Source organism: Artibeus jamaicensis, unplaced genomic scaffold (assembly GCF_021234435.1).
Source record: "Artibeus jamaicensis isolate MK-2021 breed Jamaican fruit bat unplaced genomic scaffold, CSHL_Jam_final scaffold_612, whole genome shotgun sequence".
Classification (NCBI taxonomy): domain Eukaryota; kingdom Metazoa; phylum Chordata; class Mammalia; order Chiroptera; family Phyllostomidae; genus Artibeus; species Artibeus jamaicensis.
This window is the reverse complement of record NW_026522049.1, coordinates 3,308,567-3,325,362: the sequence shown is the minus strand read 5'-3', so window position 1 is coordinate 3,325,362 and position 16,796 is coordinate 3,308,567. Positions and strand designations below refer to the sequence as shown.

Sequence of the window (16,796 nt, the reverse complement as noted above, 5' to 3'; positions counted from 1 at the left end):
AGGCGAGCCGGGCTTGGCTGCAGACACGCAGGGGGAGCTGCTCACCAGGTTGAGCTTTTCTAAGCCCTCCTGGGGATCCCTCCTGATGGAGGGGAGCAGTGGGAGCCACGGGTGGTAGAGAGGTTTCGGTGCCTGGGAAAGCGGTGCTCTTTGGTTAGTTCCTGGTCCGAAGAAACACGGTGGTGCGTAAGGGATGGAATTTGGCTGCAGTTCCCCGGGCTAGAGTTCCAGGAGGTCGGCAGCGCTTTCAGGCTCACCCCGGTAGTGCCCAGGGGTCCGCGCTTCATCTGTTCTCTGCAGATCGTATCTGCAGGTTTATGGGGGGATGTAGTGTGGCCATTGCTGACACTTCTGGCTTAGGTGTGGGGGCGTGCCAGAACGGGTTGACCAGAAGACAGATGGTGCCCCTCTCCTCGTGGGACCCCACTGAGGCTCCTAAGGGAAACGGGAGAAGAGAGTGCTTCCCACCCAGATGCCCGAGGAGCCTGGATATGGGCCCGAAGGTGGGAAACGGCCCTGGGCTGAGACCGGCTAGTCCACGGAAAGGTTGAGGACCTGTCTAGATTTTTTTCCGCAGATCCTTCCTGTCAGGTTGTGAGTTTGAGAAAGAGTGGTTTTTAGTCGATCACGGTAGTGGGTGAGGGATGGAATTTGGCTGCAGTGCCCGGGTGAGAGTTCCAGGCGGTCGGCAATGCTTTTGGGCTCACCCCGGTAGTGCCACGGGGCCCGTGCTTCACTTCTCTGGAGATCGTACCTGCAGGGTTTGGGGAGCTTGCGGTGTGCTTTAACTTCTGACTAATGTGTCGGAGCCGGTCGATCAGCCAACAGCCAGTCCCTTGTACCGTGGCAGCCCACTGGGGCTCCACGGAAAACAGGAGAAGGCAGTGCCTCCCACTGGAGACACGGGAGGTGTCCGCTGCGGAGGTGAGAACTGGCCCAGAGGAGGTGAGATGAGCCCGGCTAAAAACAGGCAGGGGGAGCCGCTCATCAGTCCCAGCCACAGGTGGTAGAGGTTTTGGTGCCTGGGGAGGCCGTGCTCTTTGGTTAATTCCTGGTAGGAATAAACACGGTAGTGGGTAAGGGATGGAACTTGGTCTCAGTGCCTGGGCGAGAGTTCCGGGAGGCCGGCGGCCCTTTCAGGATCACCCCGGTAGCGCCCAGGGGGCCACCCTTCATCTGTCCTCTGGAGATTGTGTCTGCAGGGTTTTGGGGGCTTGCGGTGAGCTGCAACTTCTGGCTAAAGTGTTGGGGCCGGTTGGCCAGCAAACAGCCGGTGCCCTTCCAGCACCAGAGCCCACTGGGGCTCCATGGAAAAGGGGAGAAGGCAGTGCCTCCCACTGGAGACACGGGAGGCGTCCGCTGTGGAGCTGAGAGCTGGCCCAGAGGAGGGGCAAGCGATGAGCCTCGGCTGCAGACAGGCAGGGGGAGCCGCCCATTTCTAAGTCGGAGCCATGGGGGGAGGGTGAAGCGTAGAGGTTTTCGGTGCCTGGGGAGGCCGTGCTCTTTGGTTATTCCTGGTAGGAATAAACACGGTAGTGGATAAGGGGTGGAAGTTGGTCTCAGTGCCCGGGCGAGCGTTCCAGGGAGTCGGCGGCCCTTTCAGGCTCACCCTGGAAGCACCCAGGAGGCTTCTGTCCTCTGGAGATTGTATCTGCAGGTTTAGGGGGCTTGTAGTGTAGCTGCAACTTCTGGCTTACGTGTTGGGGCGCCGCGGGTTGACCAGCAAACAGATGGTGCCCCTCTGCTCCTGGACCCCACTGGGGCTCCACAGAAAATGGGAGAAGAGAGTGCTTCCCACCCAGATCCGAGGAGGCTTGGATGGGAACCGGGGCGGGAATGGCGGCCTGGGCTGGGCCAGAAAGGTGAGAACCCTCTCCGGTTGAGATTTTCTCAAAATTTTCCGGGGCTCCCCCCTGAAGGGTGCTGGGTTGTGCAGTTAGAGAGCCAGGGCTGGTAGAGAGGTTTAAGTGCCTGGCGAACGTAGTGTTCTTTGGGTTTTGTTCCTCGTCCGATGGATCACGGTAGTGGGTGAGGGGTGGAATTTGGGTGCAGTGTCCGGGCGAGAGTTCCAGGCGGTCGGCAACGCCTTCGGGCTCACCCCGGAAGTGCCAAGGGGCCCGCACTTCTCTGTCCTCCGGAGATCGTACCTGCAGGGTTTCTGGGGCTTGTGGTGTGCTTTAACTTCTAACGTGTCGGAGCCGGTCGATCAGCCAACAGCCAGTCCCTTGTACCCTGGCAGCCCACTGGGGCTCCACAGAAAACGGGAGAAGGCAGTGCCTCCCACTGGAGACACAGGAGGTGTCCGCTGCGGAGCTGAGAACTGGCCCAGAGGAGGCAAGGTGAGCCCGGCTGAAAACAGGCAGGGGGAGCCGCTCATCAGTCGGAGCCACAGGTGGTAGAGGTTTTGCTGCCTGGGGAGGCCGTGCTCTCTTTGGTTAATTCCTAGGAATAAACACGGTAGTGGGTAAGGGATGGAACTTGGTCTCAGTGCCGGGGCGAGAGTTCCAGGGAGTCGGCGGCCCTTTCAGGCTCACCCCGGAAGCACCCAGGGGGACTCGCTTCATCTGTCCTCTGGAGATCGTGTCTGCAGGGTTTTGGGGGGGTTGCGGTGAGCATTGCTGACACTTCTGGCTTAGGTGTGGGGGCACGGACGGGTTGACCAGCAAACAGCTGGTGCCCCTCTGCTCCCCGGCCCCACTGGGGCTCCACAGAAAATGGGAGAAGAGAGTGCTTCCCACCCAGATGCGGGAGGCTTCCGGCTCCGAGGTGAGAAACGGCCCGGGGCTGGGGGCTTGGCTGCAGACAGGTGAGGAGCCTCTCCTAGGTTCTTTTCTAAGTTCTCCGGGGATCTCCCCTGATGGAGGGGTGCAGTTGGAGCACGGGTGGTAGAGAGGTTTAGGTGCCTGGTCAAGGGTATTCTTTGGGTTTTGCTTCCTCGTCCGATGGAACACGGTGGTGGGTAAGGGATGGAATTTGGTCTGCGGGAGTTCCGGGGCACCCAGGGCTGAGGTGGGGGCTTCGCAACTCGACGTGTTGGGGCGTGGCAGCGTGCGAGCCCGGGCACGGGTGCCGGGTTCGGGGAGAGCGGCAGTGGCAGGGGCAAGCGATATGGGCTCGGCTGCAGACGAGCAGGGGGAGCCGCTCACGAGGTTGAGCTTTTCCAAAATCTTCCGGGGCTCCCTCCTGATGGGGGGTGGGTGGCAGTGAGAGAGCCACGGGCGGTAGAGAAGTTTCAGTGCCTGGGAACGCGGTGCTCTTTGGTTAATTCCTGGTAGGAATAAACACGGTAGTGAGTAAGGGGTGGAATTTGGTTACAGGGTCCAGGCCAGAGTTCCAGGAGGTCAGCGGCGCTTTCAGGCTCACCCCGGAAGCACCCAGGGTCCGCGCTTCATCTGTTCTACGGAGATTGTATCTGCAGGTTAGTGGGGGGGATGTAGTGTGGCCATTGCTGACACTTCTGGCTTAGGTGTGGGGGCCTGCCAGAACGGGTTGACCAGAAAACAGATGGTGCCCCTCTACTCGTGAGACCCCACTGAGGCTCCCGGGGAAATGGGAGAAGAGAGTGCTTCCCACCCAGATGCCCGAGGAGCCTGGATCTGGGCCCGAAGTGCCCTCAGCGGGACCCAGCTCACTGTGGAGGTGGGACCTGGCACAGACTGTGCGGGGGGAGCTCTGAGGGGGGACGGATCCTTACAAGCGTCCCGTCATCGGGGCACCTTTGTGGGAATTTGCTTCCATCCCGAGACTTGTAGGGACTGCTCTTGCCTGCTCTGTTGTCACATCCATGGGGTTGACCAGATGGTCCTGGCAGCCCCGAGGCTGAGGCCATGGGGTGGTGGAGAGGATCAGTGACCGGGCCATGGTTCCAGGATGGCCGCCTGCATTGTAACTTGGCCCCGCCAACAGGCAAGGTATTTTTTTCATCAGAAATGAGGGGTTTGTATCACCAGATTAGTGGTCACCCCACAGTGGGTGGCTGAGAAAGTCTGCTCTGTGAACAGGCCTCCAGGTTTGACTAACACCAGACGCATGGCTCATCCTGGTGCTTTCAGGCTCCTGTGCCTGAAGGGTGGCGAGTGCGGTTCTGCCCAGGACCGCTGTATGGGAAGGAGAGGATGGGACCCCCGCTGACTGGGCCCTTCTGTGCTGTCGAGTCTGCCCTTGAACCTGATCACTGTGCCCTGCCCAGGACCATTGTGTGAGAAGCAGCAGAAGAGACCCCACTGACTGGGCCCATCCTCGGCAGCTCTTCCCTGTACAGGACCCCACTGCATGGGAAGCTGTGGAGCAGCCCCTGCTGACTGGTGTCTCCTGTGCTGTCGAGTCTGCCGTTGACCCTCTTCCGTGTCCTGCCCAGGACCACTCCGTGGGAAGCAGTGGAACGGACCCCGCTGACTTAGCCCTTCTGTGCTGTGCAACAATGGATGTTGCATTGTAAAAGCACTAAGAGCAGAGGACTTCAGACCAAGGACGATGTATGGAGTGTCACCTACAGATGGTCCTGCACACTCCACCTTGAAGAAAGAAGTCACTGGGATCCTGTTCCTCTCTTCCTTGCAAGACGTTGACTCCCTGGTCTGGACCTTTGGGACTGGGGTTTGTGACCCCCCCCCACGCCCTTGGTCTGGTGGTGTGTGCAGAGCCTGAGTGAAGAGCATCGTCCCATGTCCCAGTGCAGGCTCAAGGGGGTGCACTGGTCCTCTGAGTCCTGGCCACGCATGCTCTAACCCTGGCTCCCCTCGCTGCCATCTCCGTCCAGTGCTGCCCTGTCCACACGGGCTCTTCCTGACCAGGTTGGTGTTTGGCGTCAAGCCTTCGATGCTCACTCTTCTGTGGCCTGTGGTGGGAGCCTCTTTGGAAAGAGCGCCACTGCTGGGCCGTCACCCAGGTCCCTGAGGCTGAGTGTGGGGGGTGTCTCAGGCCACTGCTGCAGTTTCTGCTGAGTGGGTGGGCCTACTTGGTCTGAGGGAGGCCCAGTCCCATCTCAGAGATGATGGGTTGTTGCCAGTGGTTGGTCTGGGTCCACCAGGGCTTTGGCCAACAACATGCAACTCAGTCCCCTTGGGTTTTCTTAATGAAACCAACCACAAGTGAGAAAAAGTGAGTGCCTGGTGTGAGGGGAACTGAGTGCAGTGTTGGGCTCCTGATGCTGCTGCAGACGCTGAAGCCTCCCCCAATCCCTGTATCTGAAGCTCTGGCTTCTGCATGGCCCAGTCCTGGGAAGTTGATGCCCCTGGTGAGAGGACATTTAACAGCCAGTTGGCTTCATCACTGGCTGGGTGAAGGGCCAGGCCAAGCCTGCTCTCTGCTTCAGGCTGCTTTGTGCTCTTTGTCCTGTCCAGGGGTTCACCCTCTGAACCCCTGCTGTGTAGGCAGCTCCTTGGTGTGTTGTGGGAGCATTTCTGAGATTGATGGGGTTGTGAGTAAAGCCTGTGGCTGGCACGGGAGGTGCTGAGCCCCCTGTGTCCTGACAGGTGTCATCATGGAGCTGCCTGCATGTTGGTGAGAGTGGATCCCATCATGTCTTCTGGAGCTGAAGAGCCTTCCTGGAACCCTCCCAATGGCCTCACCTGTGTGCCTTGCTTTCATCCCTACTGGCCTCATGGACTGAAATTGGCCTCAGTGTGCGGATCCAGGGGTGACCTGCTCCAGATCCAACAGGGTGGCCCAGGAGACAAGCCAGTGGCTGATCAGCACAGGACGTCAGTTGGTGTGTATGTGGTGATCTGGGGTGGAGGTATGTTGGTGCCCTGGGCTCTGGTTCACTTAGACCCCCACCTCTGTGGGAGCCCGAGTACTGCTTCCTCTCCACACTGGAAGCACTGCTTCTAGCCTGCTGCCCTGTCCAGGCTGCAGGGGGCCTGCTCTGCTGTGATGTGTGTCCCCCGAAGTGGTTTACAGTGATTGGCACTTTGTGTCCCAGGCTGTCTCTGGCCTTGGTGGTGGCTGTCAATCAGGTCGGCTGCATGGCAGCTCCATCTCCAGCCTTCCACTTGGGGAAGAACACCTGTCAAGTTAGATCAGGGCCAGACCAGTGTTTCCTCAGCCTGACATTGGCAGTGACCCAGTTTCCAAGTTTGGTCACATTTGCTGAGGTGTTAACAGCTCTGGATCCCCTTTTGAGGGGAGGGGAGACTTTGTTCAATCCTTAACATGCATTTACTACATAAAGCAAAGCCAGCCTAGCTCTCTTCCAGGTCCCTCTGGAGCCTGCATGCCCAAGCAGCTGGCAGTGTAGGCTGGGGTACGTCAGGGGGCCCCCGCTGCAACCCTTGGCTCTGAACGTTGTCTGCTGCCACGTGTGACACAGTCTGAGAGGCTCTGGCTCCACTTTCCCATCCTTTTTTGGGGGGGGGGGGGGGGGAGGCAACTGTACCGAGCAGCTCACCCTCAGTCTGGGAACTAAGCCAAGTGTGCCCAGGAGTGGGCCAACCCTGGATGCCACTGTCACTGTGTGCCAGCTGTGGTCACTGCAGGTCAGGCACAGTGAGCAGGGAAAAGAAGGGAGCTGAAATGATAATAAGGCCTCCTTTTTTACAAATGCCTGACTTATAGGAATCCACTTTTGTTAGAGGTTTCCTTAAATTTAGGGAAGGATGCTTGCTTTTCAAAGTGCTTTTTCGCAGTTTAAAGGTTTTTACTTCCTGGAGTTTTCTGTATGTGAAAAAAAACCCTGCCCCATCACCTCTTGTCAATAAGAACTTGGAACATCTGAAAGGATCATTACTTTCATTTTTTTGTTATCTAGTGCCTAGCTCACCCGTGGTAAAGACCAAGTCAGTAGTAAGTGAAGTGACCTGCTGCCCCCACGTGGGCAAGAGGCACTGCTGACTTCAACTCTGAAAGATGCACCTGGAGGTTAAGAACAGAAATAAATGGGATGTCCCCTGGGCTTTTTAGTCAGTGTGAAAAAAGTGTACATTAAGGCAATCGAAGTGAGGTTGAAGAGTTCACCTTGCTTAAGTGCCCAAATGGACACCAGCTGTGGGGCCTGTCCGTCCAGGTCTCCAGGAGCAGTAACCTGAGGAAGCAGAGGGAATAATTTCCACCAAACAGAGGTGCGTATCTGTGTGAGAACACACTGCCCCTGGTCTTTGCCATGGTGATATGGGGTGACGAGTTACCAAATTAGCCACTTTCCCCCACTGTTTGGTGACTTGTGAATCCAAAGGAGGCCTCTTAGAATAACAGGAGCCGTGGCCACACCCTGAAAGTGGAATAGAAGTTAGGGAACACTCCAGCTGAAGACAGCACCTGTGGAGTGCTGTGTGGGTGAACAGAAGAAAGCTGCTCAGAGACCAGTAGATTAGCAGTGAAGGGCTGGCCCTGCTCCCCTGTACACTGAAGTGGGGTGCTGCCTGGCAGTATGGGGAAGCTGAGGGTAGTACCAGGGGACCCCATGACAAAAGTGACCCTGAAAATGAGAGGCTATTTCCATACCCTTTGTTCCTTTTGGGTGGGGACTATTGAGAGGATGGTGCAGTGTGAGAGAAAGCAGAGAATAATGAGCCTGAGCCAAGTGCTGTGCTGTGCAGAAAAGAGAGCTCTGCACTTACTGTGTGTGGGATTCCTTAGTGCAGTGATTCTAAAAACATCCCCTAACTCTACTTGTGTGCCATTAAGACTGCTGCCCAGTGGATGTGTTGATGGGGTTTGAAGACACACCAAAAATGTAATGATTGGAGAAGGGGGAGAAATGAAGGAGAGAAGAGAAGGGAGGTAGAATTAGAAGAAAGAGCAGGGGCCCCTGGTAGGTCGACCAGATGTCCCAGTAAAAGAAGCAGGGGCTCCAGTAGGTTGACCAGATGTCCCAGAAAATGAGCATCCTGGAGGAGAGAGCAAGGCCTCTACCCCCGGCCCTTCCTCACAGAGGTCTGTGTGACCTCCAGCAGCTCGCAGAGACCAAACCTGTGCTTTGAAAGGATCAAAGGAAGTGTGCATTTTGGGTTAGCAGAAGATGAGCAAGGAGGTGACCCAGGAAAAAGGCTGCTGGAACAGTGTGATGAGAAGGGGTCAGGTGTGGTTAGCAGGCTGGGAAGAGCAGCTGCAGGCTGGATGACCACAGAAGCAACAAAAGGAAAGTGGGAGGAGGGCACAGGACCGAGACAGGGACCAGCTCTGGTGCTGCCTTAGGGAAGAGAGGAGCCCAGAAGTAAACATCTGGATTGAAAAAGAGTCTACACTTCTCAGGGGTGGTGTGTGACTTTTACAAATGTCCCCAAACCACCCCGTGCTTTTAGAAAGACCTTTCAAAACACCCACTGAACCCTTCAATCCACTGCAGCGTGGCCCCCACAAGGACAGATCACATGTGGCACACAGCTTCACATGTGGCACACAGAACGTGTACCGTGTGTGTCTGGTGGCGTGGCATCTACACAGACCTGTTATGTGAGGCCTGCTGTGAGGGAACCACGAGTCTCTGCCCCAACAGGAAACTCCCCCGGCCACCTCACCAGTTCTACTGGAGATGGTGCTGCAGACAAGCTGGTCCCAGGCCCCACCCGAGGGTGTGCACACGGCTTCACTCACTCAGCCTCACACCGTTAGGGCCACCTACGCAAAGTGCTTCATGCCTGTCTGAGTGTCTCCTTATGCTTTTCCACCTGTGCGTTCAGTTCTTCCTGCATTTTCAGGCGAGCGGCTGCTAAGGCCTCTTGTCGTTTCACAGCATTGTCAGGTTCTGCCATGAATGGGAAAAAAAAATTAAGAGCTTAAAAAGCATTTGTAGCCCTGGCTGGCATAGCTCAGTGGACTGAGCACGGGCCTGCGAACCAGAGTATTGAGGTTCGATTCCCAGTCAGGGCACATGCCTGGGTCGCAGGCCAGTTCCCGGCAGGGGATGCATGAGAGGCAACCATACATTGATGTTTCTCTCCCACTCTTTCTCCTTCTCTTCCCCTCTCTCGAAAAATAAATAAAATATTTTTTTAAAAAGCATTTGTATAAAATGTAAATTCCTGAGACTACAGACTCATAATATAGACTCATTAAAGCACAGACAGCAGATGGTGCAAAAATGTTTCTACATGAAGAAGCCTACCATTCCCCATATAATTTGGCTGCTTACATTTGGCTGCTTACAGGGCAGACTGTACACAGCCAGCGTTCCTAGCACCAGAAACCCTTCCCTCAGCAACTCCAATTCAGGAAGTCTGGGGAAGGCTACCTGATGTTTCTCATGGAAGATGTTGACTCCCCTTCCAAACAATAACAACACTCCTCCATCCCTCCTCCCCACCTTCAGTCATCAATCGCTTTCAGCATTAAAGGTAAGTTCTAGTGTGTGTAGATGTTCATGTTTTACCAGACATTTCATTTTCCTGTTTAACTTTTCCTTTACATTTCATGGTCTCTTTGTTTTTAATATGTCTTACAGACTAAACAGTACATTAGACATGTACTGTATGTAAGAAAGATTGAAACGGAATCATTTAGGGGTTTGGAACAAGTTACTTCAGTTGACATTATATCTAATAGGGAAGAAAATGGAACTGAGGCTCCAACTCAGTTTGTTCCAGAGGCTGTTTGAGAAGCGACCGGTTTGAAAACTGAATATTACAGGTGACTGGCTGATCACACCGATGTCGGCATGAACGATGTTGTCAGGTTGAGAAGCAAAAGTTTTGTTCAATAAACCGAGACATTTGAGAACTGAGATTTGACTGCAATTTTTACTACAGGTGATCAACATTCCCTACAGGTAGTAGAAAAATAAGGCCATTAAACTGAGTCCACATAAAAAAGGGGCCAAAATATCATAAAAATAATGCAGGCGTCAAATAAACCACTGCATGTGCACAGTGGCTGTAGAGCTGACTAAAACTTTCAAAAGAAAACCACCCCGGCTGATGTGGCTCAGTGGATTGAGTGCTGGTCTGCAAACTAAAGGGTTGCTGGCTTGATTTCCAGTCAGGAGACCTGCCCAGGGTTGTAGACCAGGTTCCCAATAGGGGGACTTCAAGAGGCAACCACACACTGATGTTTCTCTCTCTCCTCCCTTCTCTTCTCTCTAAAAATAAATCTTTAAAAAACAAAGCTACACTTCCATTTTATAGAAATGTAAGTTTCAGTGCCATTTCTGTTGGCCCATTCTTAGAATAAAATCCATCAAGTGTAGTTTTTTATTCTTCTTCCCACAAACTTGGGTAGCACAACGCACCACCTTTTGCTGCAGTTACGCTCTGTAGTGCTTCCTAAAAACGATCCTCTTTGATGTGCAATCCCATCACCACCACCTGCCACTTCATGAAATCCTGCATCTTACTCAAGATTTACAATTGTATTGTTAACTTTGTGGTGGACATGCATGTAGCCAACAACCAAAAAGACTGAGAATGGCAGGACCACAGGCTTTGGGGAGAGTGGAGAGAGGCACGTTGGAATGAATGACTATTTGGTCACTACACCTGCTTTCCACCCCAACCTCTGTAACCATGGTGACCCAGATGAGCGCCATTTGTATTTAATTATGCCGCTATTCTCAAAGCACTTAACATTTCTTTGGGATGTCCTCAAACTGTAGCTTCAAACTATAGTTTCTAAGTTGTGAAAAAGCTACCATTTCTGAGAAAATTATTTTTAAAAAGATTTTAGAGGGTAAGGGAGGGAGAAAGAGAGGGAGAGAAACATCAGTGTGTGGTTGCCTCTCAGGCACTCCCCACTGGGGACCTGGCCCGAAATCCAGGCATGTGCCCTCACTGGGAATTGACTTGGTGACCCTTTGGTTCACAGGCCGGTGCTCAAGTCACCGAGCCACACCAACCAGGGCTCAGAGAATGATTTTTAAATAACCAAGTATGATTTGAAGTCAGGTCTGATGAGTGAGTTGTGATAAATCAAAATATAATAACTATGAAGAACTAAACCTGAGTTTCTCCTCACTCACAAACGTCTGAAAGACAACTCAGAGTTAGCAGGCAGACCCATGAGTGAAGTTTTCAATTTAACCCATCCTATAAATGAAAAACCCTCCAACAAGACACGCGCCTGGCGGTGCGTGTCCCCCAATTAAAAACTCTGACGTGAGAGAATCTGTTGCACGTTCACCAAAATCGATTTCAGAAGCGCACAAAGCTTTCCTTCCCATACTTCTTACTCCTAACAGCGCGGATTTGCAATCAGTTACTAACTCACAGTAGCCGGCTCGGTCCAGCTGCCTCTGCATCAAGGCTGATAACTTCTGAAAAATCAGGTTCAAAAGGAAGCAGCTGAAGACGATGTACCAGCTGTAGGTGGCCAGCAGAGAGCCCACTGGGGGAAAAAAAAAGAAAACCGTTCGCAAGAAGCTAAAAAAATGATACTACTGGGGGTAAAGAGAAGAATTCCTGCAACTCAGGAGGGCAGAGGCCTCTCAGGCCCCGGGAACGGAGAGAAGGGTGGCCGTGGGGGGCTGGGGCGGGGTGTTTGTTACAAGTATGTGCGGGCTGGGCAATGAGGGCTGGAGACAAACTCCAAAGGCCCAGCGATCCCAGAAACCGCAGCCCAAGAGCTTGCTTCCCCCAAAAGTAAATAAAAAGCCGGACGGCACCGCCCAGGAAAATGCGACTCCAGGAAGGCCAAGGCCTCCCCAGGCCTAGGCCCGAGCAGGGCCCGGCGCGCCGCGGAGGCAGACGCACCATACGTAGTCGGCGCCATCCCGATTCCCCGAGGCCTGCGGCAACTCACCAGTGACGTGCAAGAAACGCAGCCCCTCCATCTCGAGAGGTGGGCGCGCAGCAACTTGCTCTCGGTCGGGCTCCGAGGTGGCCAGACCTCTGCCGAATTACGCCCCGTCAGCCTCGGCCCGCCCCACGTATACGTACTCGGGGGCGTGGTATCGGTGACCTGACCAATCGCAGGGGAGTGGGCGGGGCCAGGGCCCGGGAGAGTCCTGGGCTGTCTGAGCACAGCGAAGCGGTGCGTCCTGTCCTCCCAGGGGACGCATCGCTGACCTACTTGTGGGTTTAGCGAGTGTTTACTTTTGTACTCAAGCGGGGAAGCCTGCTCCTGCTGCCACTGTTACCGTTTAGTCTAAGAAAGTCCCGTCGACCCTCATGTTTCTCCTCCCTTACAGAATCAAAACCTCTTGAGATGAATTACAGCAATGGCTCTAACACTCAATTTCACTGTCACAAAACACTCGCGGTTATTGGTGCCGTTGTCGCTGCCTGCAATGCCCTCCACCCATTTCCACTCCTCACCTGCCACCCCCCTCTGAGGCCTACCTTATCCTATCCTATTTGTAATTTGATGTGGAAGGTTTTTTTGGAGTGAAAGGTTTTGAAGTGAACATACCTAGCAGTCTCAAAAGCTGACAGAATTTTTAAAGAGAAAACCATATGCTGCTATGATACCAAACCTAGTTTTAATACCTAACCTACTTGCTGTCTCACTCTCTCCCAGAAACATAGTTAACTAGTTTGGAACTTTCTGGTCAGGCACCAGTAAAGCATCTGTCACATCTTGCATCCCCACCCCAGGAAGAAGAGGCAATCTGCATGATGAAAACTCTTTCCTTCCCCCCAAAGAGGTTCCCCCATCTAATAATCCTTTCTTTCTTTTTTATTTTAAATTTGAGCCAAGCTGGCAACATATACCAGGGGAGCAAGACCTCAAAGACTCCCCTTTCCTTTTTCAGTAGCTCCCTTGCCCCACCTTTCCTCCCGTAAAAACCTTCCACTTTGTTTATAGCCCCTCTGAGTGCCCTTCTAGTTGCTAGATGAGATGCTGCCTGATCATGACTCACTTAATAAAGCAATTAGATCTTCACATTTATTAGGTTGAATTTTTTACACCTCTTTAAAAATTTGTTATTTACTGATTTGAGAGAACTACCAATTCATTGTCTATGCCCTCGTTGGTTGAGCTATCAGGTGTGCTCTGACTGGGGATTAAACCCAGAACCTTGGTGTATCAAGACAAAGCTCTAACCAGCTGAGCTATCTGGCCACGGCTAAAGCCTACTTCTCACTGTTTTCTTTTCACTCGTAAAAGGTGCGCCATCGCTCATTGCTTTAAGGTGGGTTTTCATTTATTTGTGGCATCTTGAAGAACCTGTGCTAAAAATGAATGATTTCTTGGGCTTATGGTTGTAATACTTGGTCTGGAAGCAGCTTTAAATATAGTCAAACCCTGATTCTCAAATGTCTCCCACCTTTTTATTTTTCTTTTTAGTAAGACAGCCTCTCCCCCCCCCATTTTATTTAATTTTAGAGCGAGAGGGAGAGAGAGTAAGAAAAACATCGATGTTTCTGATGTTTCTGTTCTCTCACATGCCCCCTACTGGGGACCTGGCTCAAAACCTAAGCATGCGCCCTGACCTGGAATTAAATGGCTGACCTTTTGGTCCACAGGACAGTGCCCAACCCACTAAGCCACACCATCAGGGCCACTGTCTCATTTTGAACAATTCCGTTCTCAACGAGGTCATTCATGGAAAAAATGTCTGTGTGATCACTCATGTGTCTCTTGGGTGATGGAGAAGATGCACGAGTATGAATAATTTGGTTTTTTAACAAATTGCTTTTCAAGCAGCCTTTCAGAACAAATTAAGTTCAAGAACCAGGGTTCCATTGTAATATGAGCTGCAGCACGGTGCATCTGCGTTTGTATGCAGATGCATACAGTATGACAGGCTTATTCAACTCGGATTTCATAGATTTTGAGTTATTAGAATGCATGAATGATGGTGTCCCCTTTCAATCCCTCACATATTGTTGTTCTGTGGTCCCATTCTTTCTAACCTTTGCCCCTTCAATCAGGGCGTGTTCTCCCCTAGCTTGCCAAGAACCACAGTTATTTCAGCAAACAATTGCTCAATACAGCTGCTCAGGTGTTGTTTGCCGAAACAGGTCAAAGGTAGTATCCAGAATCCCATCACTGACTGACCATGTTAAGACTGATTTGTCCTGGCTGGTGCAGCTCAGTGGATTGAGCACTGGCCTGTGAACCAAAGGATTGCCAGTTCCATTCCCCAGTCAGGGCACATGCCTGGTTGGCCCCCAGTAGGGGGCGCACAAGAGGCAACCACACATTGATGTTTTTCTCTCTCTCTTCCCCTCAAAATAAATAATCTTTAAAAAATTTTAAAAAGGACTGACTTGCCCCAGTCCATCACTTTACACCCATAGCCTCACCACAGCCTCCAGGTGGGAGGAGTGTATTTCCCCAGCCTTTGACTGGGGATGCAGCCAGGTGTCTTGCTTGGGCCAATGGCAAGTAGGCAGAAGTAATTTTGCACCTTTGCCCAGTTAACCAGCTTGTCCACAGACCGGTGGGGAAAGCAGAGCCAGCTGTGTGAGCAAACGGTGGTCGCCAACTAGAACCCAAGTTCTGGGGTGGAGGCCCTCACCTGCACCACTGTTTTCAGAGGAGAGTCAATGGCCTCTAACAGGGTGGGAATTGTGATAAAGTGTGGAGTTGTCAGGACCCTTGCCCTGGCCAGCCCATGGGGATGGCGGTGACTCCCCCGTGACGACGTCCTGAACGTTGGCACGTGCCGCTCTGCATTCCCTCAGCTGACAAGGGAAAGCTGCGTCCCCCTCCAGTTCTTCAAATCAGTGATGAATTTGCATAATGTTTATGAAATAAAAACTCCAAAGGATGCTGGTTCTGGTAAAGCCCTAAAGCCCGGCTGCCTGGAATGAAGCTCACTATTCTTTACACAGAAGAGAATGATCCAGGGTTGGCAGGTTCTCCCAGTCACTGGCAGCCCACACTCCCGAGTTTTATTAAGTTTTCACAGCAGCCTTGCAGTTGCCTTCCAAGGGTGGACCGTGATTTCGAGTCCCTAACAGTTAAGGAGTAGTCACATGTACACAGTCCAAAAATTATTTCGGCCCTTTGAAGGCAACCGTGAGGCTGATGTGGCCCCCAGGAATAGTGAGTCTGACATCCCGATCTAAGCATTTCCTTGAGGACCAGGAAGCCTAGTTAGAGACGATGCCCTCCTGCATTTCCCACTTAAAGGCGCCCACACACCTCCCCACACGCCCAACCCAATGACATGCAACTTGGCAGCACAGCGAGTGTCCTTTATTGTTACTCTTTGTAGAAAACAGGCATCTGAATTTCCAATTGTATATTAAGAAATGACCCGCAGCAGCTTGCAGCATTTTGACAATGCTCAGGAACTCTATGCCGACACAAACGAGGCTACTGTTCCACATTCAAAACGCACGGCCTGTGGATTCCCAGGCCTCGCTGCTCAGGACCCGTTTGTGACTGTGTCCCGTTCCATCTCCTCTTCGCCATCATCGGTGGGGCCTGGAGGAAAACACAAAGCCAGAGTCACGTGGGCGTCAGGGAACGCGCTCTCTCAGCCCGTGGGTGCCCGTCCCGTGAGTCTCCTGCGCACCAGGCCCCACGCAAGGCACGGAAGCCCAACAGCAGCCTCGGCCCTCCAGATGCTCACGGCTCAGCGACCATTGGGCTCTGGCAGGTGCGCAAAGGGACGGTCAGCTCCCAAAGGAAAAGATCGCACAGGCGTTGTATGGAAGTCAAGCTCACTGCCCACCACCCCAACTCATTCACGCATCCGGCACCCAGCTCAGCGCATGCGTGCTTGCTTGTCTGCCAGCCCCCCCGTCTGCCACTCGGAGCTGTGCCCACAGGGGCCTCTTTTCATTCAAGTGTGCGAGGCTGCCTTTTGCCAGTGTGGAGCTGAGACCCTTATGGGTGAACAGCTCATAGTTTCTTCCTTTAAAACCCACTGGTCCATCTTGTGATTGCCACGCATGAGCTCAGAGCCCTGGGAAGCCCTGGATCCCAGAGCTCTGCGGATGCTGACCCATGTCACTGCACAGCATAAAAATCACACTCGTGAACATCACCGATTTCCTCAGAAAAGTCCGCAAGTTCTGCGAGCCTGTCATGGCTACAGTTGAGGGTAAGAGTTTTCTAGTTTCCACTCAGCTTGAAAGTTTCAGTTTTATCATTGGTAACACATACCACACGTTGTCTTGCTTGAAGCCATGGGCTCCCCTTGTGTGTGAGGAGACGCCTGCCTCTCAACTGAAGTCGCAGACAGCTTACCATAGGCTTGTACACCTAGAACCTGTGTCATTTCACTAACTGATGTCACTCCAATACACTAAAAAAACCTAGCCCCAACCAGCTGCAGACAAATATCTGACGTAGGTAGGGGGGAGTACTTCACACAACCCCCCGGCTCTGTTACCCAGAGTATCTAAAAGATGCGCACTCAAGGCTGATATTTAAAAAGACGAGTGATTCTCATTGCTTCCTGAAGGACATTCCTAAGCAAAACATCAGAGAATAACGCCTCAGTGCTGGTACAGCAAGTGTTGATCTCACAACCCACCAGGGGACCAAGGACCTGGTCGCACTTTAAAATGTCCCATCATATGCTGTTCTCAAGAGACACACCTGAAACAAAGGAAATGAACACTGGGGTCTATTTCGGATGGGAAAGGACTGATCACCAAGTACGAACGGACAGGAAGCTGGTTTCGGGGCACCAGGGCAGATACGGCAGCGACTCACGACAGCCCTAATAGGACACAAAGAGGGTCACACATGATGATAAAGCGGTTCAGCTCCCCAGGAAGGCACTAACGATTTAAACTCTGTATACCATATTTTTGGACCATAAGACACACCGAGGTTTAAGAGGAAAACAGGAAAAAAAATTTGAAGTAAGAAATGTGGTGAAATAGGAATTTCCAGGCAAGATAGAGGCGTAGGTAGACACACTGTGCCTCCTTGCACAATCAAAATAAGGACAGCAACAATTTAGAAACAGAAAAACAACCAGTACCAACAGAAAATTGAACTATATGGAAGTCCAACAACCA

General features: G+C 52.5%; 1 long non-coding RNA gene across 2 annotated transcripts; it reads right to left on the bottom strand.

The window, feature by feature from the left end:
- Positions 1-6,982: 6,982 nt before the first annotated feature.
- On the bottom strand, positions 6,983-11,778 carry LOC128626420 (uncharacterized). Of its 2 annotated transcripts, none has more exons than XR_008390375.1 (3): positions 11,668-11,778; positions 11,133-11,253; positions 6,983-8,683 (listed from the first exon to the last, which is right to left on the bottom strand). It is a non-coding gene; the product is annotated as an uncharacterized LOC128626420 (long non-coding RNA). The 2 variants fall into 2 exon arrangements; XR_008390374.1 differs by having other exon boundaries at positions 11,137-11,253.
- Between the last annotated feature and the right edge of the window lie 5,018 nt (positions 11,779-16,796).